The following is an 8,192-nucleotide window of genomic DNA, read 5'->3' as shown; positions in this document are numbered from 1 at the left end:
GCTCTTACAACACAAGCGAAAGTTTCTTGTATTCCATAATATAAAGAGGGTGAATCTGGATCCTTTTGTATCAGTATTCAGCTGTATTCACCTATAACCATTCCCCCAGCAAAGTGGGCAGCCTCTCACATTGGTACCTCCTCACTTTGCCCAGAACTTCCCCAACAGCTGGTATGTGATGATTTGGTTCCAAAATCTAAGCCCACTTAGTATTTATATTATTATGTACCCATGAGGAATAATGGAAAGAAAATACTGACCAGGAAATATATATAGAATATATCAATGAATAATAAACAGGTTGCAAAATAATATGTACACATGGATTTATCTTATTAAAATCTTATGGTACATGTGCTGATAGCGAAACGGCAGACTGTAAACCATCGAGCTCTCTTTTTGCCAAAGAAACATTGAAAAAACAACCAGAAGCTGTCTGAACAAACTTTGCAGGAGCTCTGGAAAACACTCAAGAGTTTACAGCAAACAAGCAAATGCCCAATCAAGAAAATCCACCTTCAAAACGATAGCAAAGCTTTGTGACAATTTTCCTAGCACTTGCCCTGCCCTATACCTGGTGTAGTTGTGGTCTTGAGAAAGCAGCAGCCTTATTCTAGAACTTTCCCCCACCCCTCTCCCACCCTCCAGTCCCCTCTCAAACCCATTTGCTCCTCTTGGTCACCCTCCACCACCCAGCACATGCATCTTGAACCAGAGAGCAGATGCAGATTATTTGCAAATTACTGTGCAAGTCTCTTCAAACACATCTGGGGCATTCCTGAAGAAATAATACAGGATTCTCACCTTTGTTCCACATAAATCCAAATGCAGGCAAGAGAAGCAGCAGGTACAGTTAGTAAAAACTGTAGGGCAGACTACAAACCCACAGAGGCCTGGGGCAAAAGACTATGGGAGAAGATATACAATAGACCCTCTGACCATCTAAGGTCTAGAGGCTAAGCTGGAGTGAGAGTCTGGGAAATGAGGACATTCAGGCGCAGCTGTGTATATGAGAGAATTTAGAAAACTGTGCCTAGGTCCAGACAAGACACCTGCTCAGAAAATTCTTGAGAAGGTCTTAAGCATTAAGCTTGGGCTGATCTCTAGGTTCAGAGCAAGCCCCACTAAGTGGTGAAGGAGTATCCAGTCACAGGGAGAGTTGGTTGTTCTCAGTTTGTTATTTTGGCTTTTGGTTGTTGTTTTTTTTTCAGCTCCTGGTATACAAGAAAATCTTCATCAAGACAGTAGCTGAACACAAGCTATAGGAGCAGCCTGAAGTTGAGGTTTTACTGCATGCCAGGCACTGCTGACTCATTTAACACAACTAGGTCAATGTGAAGGACAGGTCCTCAGGTGCAAATCCAAGAATCCCTTGTTTGCAACAGTCAGAACTGGGAGTAGGACCTGAGGCAGGACCACATTAGTCATGATCTTTCTAGAAACTGGGAAGTAGAATTGAATAACAAATCAGAAACAAGGCCTATTGGCAACATTTTGTTAATAAGAGGGACAAAAAGCAGAGAGAATGTGAATTTGTCACTCTGCAGTGATTTGTTGGGCAAGGTTTTTAAGGAATAAGAGAATTATTCGCACAGCCTGTTAACCTGAATATGGCCCCAGCTCACTCCCCAGAATACTTTCTGCAAATGACTGGTCTAGAAGGAGTTCACGTCATTCAAAGATGAGCACTAGTCAGAAAGGAACTGGTCCAGGACTCACTAAAGAGAATACACATTCAAAAATGAAATGAACAGGAAAAACAAAAGGCGGATAATGATCACTCATCAGAACAAAGTCACTATAAAATATTGCCAAAATAAAACAAACCCTCTACAAAATTAGAGAAGAAAAAGTATATAATGAGACAATAAGAGATAAGCCATTACTAACAGAAGTCAGATATGAGACAGAGAGAAAAACAAAGCCAGCAGGGAAATGAAGGCCAAGTTGATGTCAGTACAAAGGACAATAGACGTGCTGAATGCACAACAAAGGGCGTATGGGAGAATATGGAGAAAAGAGAATCGGGGGTCATAGAGGGAGTTAACGAGGGGTTAAAGGAGGGTCAAGAGGATATATAGATAAAGAAGACAAAGTAGATTCAACACAAGAATAATTGAAACACCTAAAGGAGGAGTATACACACTCATACGCAAACTCATACACACAAATTGTCCCCCCCAAAGCACAGAAACATCTTCAATTAGGTGGCTGGGGATTTGCCCTGAAATTTATTTTGATAGACAAATGTGCATTTTTTAAATATGTAAATATTGTATATGGGTATAAAGAATGAAATCTTGCCACTTGTGACAACATGGATGGATCTCTAGGACATTATGTTAAGTGACATAAGTCAGACAGAGAAAGACAAGTACTGCAAAGTCTCTTATATGTGGAATCTACAAAACAAATTTTCAAAAATTTATAAACTAAGCTCATAGACACAGAGATCAGATTGATGGTTGCCAGAGGCGGGGGAAGGGATGGGAGTGGGAGAAATGGGTGAACTGTTTTCGTGAGGTTTTTTTTTAAGTTTAAATAAATTAAATTTTAAAAGCCCACAGAGATAAAACCACATACTATTAGAATGGCTAACAAAGTAATTGAGGATACCAAGGCAACAATATGGAGCAAACAGAACACTCATACACTGCTGTTGGAAACTCAAAATGATGCAACCAGGGCTTCCCTGGTGGCGCAGTGGTTGAGAGTCCGCCTGCCGATGCAGGGGACACGGGTTCGTGCCCCGGTACGGGAAGATCCTACATGCCGCGGAGCAGCTGGGCCCGTGAGCCATGGCCACTGGGCCTGAGAGTCCGGAGACTGTGCTCCGCAACGGGAGAGGCCACAGCAGTGAGAGGCCCACGTACTGCAAAAAAAAAAAAACAGAAAAGAAAATGATGCAACCACTCTGCAAATATATATATTTATGGATGTATATAATGTAATACTCAATCTTATACACTTTCAACTACATCTACTTCTGGAAAATAAACTTATTATTCTTCCAGATTTAAGATTCCAGATTACAGGAATATAGAGGAGAGAGTAACATATGGAATGACATCAGAGGATGCAATCACAAAAGCCAAAGAATGGAAAACTCTACAGGACAGTTAACCTAGTTTATTTAACAAATAAATGGCCAAAAAGATGAACAGCTAAATGATGTAAAGGATGTATTATTTAAAGGATGTATCATCCAAATAAACATGTATGGACCTTATTTGGACCCTGAATTAAATTATAAAAATAAGTAAGAATAAAGGGAAATCTGAATGTTCACTAAACTTAGTGATGTTAAAAATTACTGTTAAATTTTTAAGATATAAAAATAGCATTTTGGGGACTTCCCTGGCAGTCTGGTGGTTGAGACTCTGCGTTTCCAATGCAGGGGACTAGGGCTCCATCCTTTGTCGGGGAGAACTAGGATCCCACATGCCGTGCATTGTGGCCAAAAATAATAATAATAAAAATAAATGTTTAAAAAAATAAAATAAAGTAAAAAAAGCATTTTGGTCATTTTCTAAAGAGTCTGGTATTTAGACATAAATACTGAATTGAATATGAAATCATATGACCTTTCTTCTGGAATTTCCTTTCAAATAACTTAAGGTGGATGAAGAAAGTAGGTGGAGCTATGGATAAAATAAAGTCGGCCTTAAGATAATAATTGCAAAATCTGGGTGATGTGTATCCATCCTTAATAGACAAATAGGGGTCTATTATGTTGTTCTACTTTTCTATCTGTTCAGATTTTTATATACAGAAAAAACAAGTCAACTTTAACATATTTGTAATCATTAGGGAAATGGTAATCTTTCTATTAGGGCATAAGCAATAGATTGCTGTTAGATTTCTAAGTTCTCAGCTGTTACGAAAGATCAGATTGGAATTATGGATGAAATAAATCTGGCCTTGACATAATAATTGCAAAATTGGGGTGATGGGCACGTTCATTCTGATACACAAGCAACCCATATTGAACCTTTGTTTGAGACAGTCTAACTCCTAGCCTCAGTGAATTGAGAATAGTCTTGTTGTATTGATATAAATCAAAGATCAAAGGCAGGAGAATTTTTCCCTGGCTAAAGGAAGCCAAAAAGCATTCTTCATATTTTATATCTTTTCTAATAACCCAGGTATGATCTCACTGTTTGTAAAGCCCAGTCCTTCCCAACCTGCAGGCTTACCTTCCAGCCCTGAGCCAAGCGCATTCCTCCCTGTACACTGGCTGCTGGAAACCTATCTTACACTTTTCCTCTCAGCTCTACCCTCCACCTCTCACGCCCTCCCCTCTTCGACTTCAGGAACCATGACTTCCAAATCCACCGTGAGAAGCCAAAGCAGCAGCCGCCGTGTCTTCAGTGCCGGCTCAGCCAGAGTCCCTGGGGTCAACCGCTCTGGCTTCAGCAGCATGCCGGTGTCCCGCTCCAGGGGCAGTGGTGGCCTCGCTGGAGTGGGTGCAGGAGCTAGCTTTGGCAGCCGCAGCCTCTATGGCATGGGGGGCTCCAAGAGGATCTCCTCGGAGGGGGCAGCTGTGCCCTCGGTGGCGGATATGGCGGCAGAGCTGGAGGCGGCTATGGCTTTGGAGGTGGAGCCGGGAGTGGATTTGGTTTCGGCGGTGGAGCTGGTGGTGGCTTTGGGCTCGGTAGTGGAGCTGACTTTGCTGGTAGCTATGGGGGCTCTGGCTTCCCTCTATGCCCCCCTGGAGGCATCCAAGAGGTCACCATCAACCAGAGTCTCCTGACTCCCCTCAACCTGCAAATCGACCCCACCATCCAGCGAATCAAGACTGAGGAGCGGGAGCAGATCAAGACCCTCAACAACAGGTTCGCCTCCTTCATCGACAAGGTGAGCCGGGAGCACCTGCCCTCCACTGGGATTTCAGAGTCCCCAGTCGAGAGACGCAACCAATGTCCTACCAGGGGGAGTCTCGGGAGAGAGGGAGGAGGGGACTCGGGCTAGCTCTCCACTGGGATGCAGGACAGGCTCCATGTGGGCCACAGGTAGAAGGTGATAAAAATCATTTACAGCTACTGATCCCTTAAATGTCTCTCATTCCTGCCTGGGAAGAATTCTCAACTCTTGATAACCCTGAAGCAAAGAAAAGGAAAAGAGAGAATGAAGTGGATTAACACTTACCACTAATGTGTCTACAATGGGATACAAAGAAAAGGCCAGTCACTACCTTCTCTGAGGTTCTGGCCTACCTTTCCAGCAGGAAGAAAAAAAATGAAAAACAAAGAGAAGAAAATAAAAATGGAATTATTTTCCATCCAGGTGAGAAAAAGAAACATTTGAGATGTGCAAATATTTATAATTTGTTGGTTTTGTGTGTGTGTGTGTGTGTGTGTGTGTGGTACGCGGGGCTCTCACTGCTGTGGCTTCTCCCGTTGCGGAGCACAGGCTCTGGACGCGCAGGTTCAGCGGCCATGGCTCATGTGCCTAGCCACTCCGCGGCATATGGGATCTTCCCGGACCAGGGCACGAACCCGTGTCCCCTGCATCGGCAGGCGGACTCTCAACCACTGCGCCACCAGGGAAGCCCCTATAATTTGTTTTTTAAAAAAAAAGTTATTCTAGAAACAGAGTATGACCATCTATCAAGAGTGTTTTAGAAGAGATATATGCACTAAATGGGAGTTTAGATTAGAATCTAATCATTAGATAACATTTAACATCCCTTTTATTTTAGAAAATAAAAGCTTTGTATAATACATCAGGTAAAAACCATTTTAAATTACATTTTTGATTCTGCTTCTCAAGAGAAAGAGAGGAAGTGATGAAAAAATCACTGATAGGCACAATAACTTACTTATAGGGCAGGAACAGCTCAAAAGTCTATGGGGGCATTTCATCAGTGAGATCTGCTGGTTGAGAAGGAAGAATATCAGGGGAGCATACCGCCCAATCTAAGCCTCTGTATATTCCCTTAGTAGCCCAGCACCATGGACACCACCCCAGCCTACTTGGAAACCTGGTAATACAGACACTTGTTCCTTTCTTTCTATGTCTAGCAAACGACTCTCTTGCCTTCCTGCAGATGTGGTTCCTGGAGCAGCAGAACAAGGGCCTGGATACCAAGTGGACCCTCCTTCAGCAGCAGGGATCCAAGCCCATGAGGCTGACCCTGATGCCTACGTTTGAGCAGTACATCAACAACCTCAGGGGGTGGAAGGAATCTCTCCTCTTCTTTAGTGGCTTCCCGGATTCATAACTCAGACACATGCAGGATCTGGTGGAGGACTTCAAGAACAAGTGAGTTACAGGAGAGAAGTGAGCTCAGTTTTCTGAAAACCACACTTCAAGTCTACCGAGTGACTAGGTCCATTTGAGGGCATCATTGCTTAGGAAAAATATCCAATGGAAATGAAAATTTCCATTGGCTTTCAAAATCCTTTGCTCACTGGCTCAAGCGTCTTTCAGCAGCCTCTCTGGAAATGAAGAAGAAATCAATAGGCCTGCAACCGCACCGAATGAACCTGTAACACTGAAGGTGAGCTTAGCAATATTAGGTGTCCCCATTCCTTTGTCGAAGGCTGGAAGAGCCCACACATGGGAGGAGAAGATATTGGGTGGGCTGGGAGTAGGGGTCGGCTGACTCTTGAGTTGTTCCTCCTTTCCCAGGACGAGGATGCTGCATGAATGAGGTTGAACTGCACACCAAGATAAATACCCTTAACGATCAAATTGATCACTTATATTCTTACTTTGAGATGGAGAGAACCTTACCCTGTTTGTTCATTGGTTTGTTCATTTTTCTACTTAAGAGTCTGAGTGGATAGAATGTTTGGGAGTTGGATCTCATAGATGTATCACTGGAAGCAGAGGTACTAACAATCCATATCTGGTAGGAGTGCTCTCAGATGCAATCCTACAGCTCAGACATTTCTGCGGTCCTCTCCGTGGACAACAACCATAATCTGGACCTGGACAGCACCATTTCTGAGGTCAAAGGCCTATATGGGGAGATTGCTCAAATGAGGCAGGCTGAGGCCAAGTCCTTACACCAGACCGAGGTGAGCAGTTGCCAGCAGCGGGAGAGAAATCCTGTGCCCGCGCCCCAGGTGGTTACACTCAGCTGCACCAGCCTACCGCAGTTTTTTGAGTGGAGTTTGAAATACAAAGACCCTGGATGATTTCATAGGAGGTCTGTCATTGCTCAGTTCATGTAGACAATTAAAGAATTTACAATTGGGCCTATTGAATAAAAAGAAAAAAGAGTTTAATGACATTGCCCTACTGAGTTTTGCCTTCAACCTCTTCCTGATTGTGAAATCCCGTAGATATCACTAAGAACATCACTAGTTTATTGAAAAACTAGGTGCTCAATGATCATACAGAACTATTCAGTTGTGCAGCAGCAAATAATCTTGTGCCATCTACTATTTCTAGAGATGTCGCATCGTTTGGTGTGAGTTTATTAGATGGCTGGGAATTGAAAGCCATTTTTGGCATGTGAAAGCCCATAAACACTGTATCTACCCCAATGCACACTGCTTCTCTATTCTTCTGGACTACAGTGTAAGGAGCTGCAGGTCAAGGTACATAGACAAAGGGATGACATGTATAACACCAAGCAGGAGACTGCTGAGCTCAACCACATGATCCAGAGACTGATCTGAGACAGACCATGGCCACATGCAGTCTACCATCTCTAGTGGCTATGGCAGTGTCAGTGGTATCAGCAGTAGCTTAGGCCTGGGCAGAGGCAATGGCTATTCCTACAGCAGTGGTCACAGCGTTGGAGGTGGCTTCAGTTCCGGCAGTGGCAGAGCCATAGTGGGTGGCCTCAGCTCCTCCAGGGACAGCAGTTCCACCGTCAAATAAACCACCACCTCCTCCTCCAGCAGGAAGAACTACAAGCACTGAAGTCCTCCTGTTGGTACTTGGTCCCACATTGTCTCAACCCCCCATCCAGCTGCATTGCCCTTTTCTTGGGTTGCTGCTTCTCTCCTGTCTCCAACTTCTCTTGGCCTATGAGTTAGAGCAGAAGTGGTAAGTCCTCATTTCCTCTGTCTATACTGGCTTCACCCAAGCCTCCATTACTCACTATCAGAAGGTCACCAATCAGTGTCATGAACATATGTAGACATCCTATTGATGTTCCCATCTTATTATCAGTGTCATCAGTCTACCATGATTCTAGGAAGAAAATGACCTATGCCCTCCTTGAAAACTGACAA

At 43.6% G+C, this 8,192-nt stretch overlaps 1 pseudogene; it reads left to right on the top strand.

The window, feature by feature from the left end:
• The first annotated feature begins 4,281 nt into the window (after positions 1-4,281).
• On the top strand, positions 4,282-7,646 carry LOC117202991 (keratin, type II cytoskeletal 6A-like; annotated as a pseudogene).
• The last annotated feature ends 546 nt before the right edge of the window (positions 7,647-8,192 follow it).

This window comes from Orcinus orca, chromosome 11, assembly GCF_937001465.1.
Source record: "Orcinus orca chromosome 11, mOrcOrc1.1, whole genome shotgun sequence".
NCBI lineage: Eukaryota > Metazoa > Chordata > Mammalia > Artiodactyla > Delphinidae > Orcinus > Orcinus orca.
Note: the sequence above shows the minus strand (reverse complement) of the source record. Positions and strands in the feature narration are given on the sequence as shown.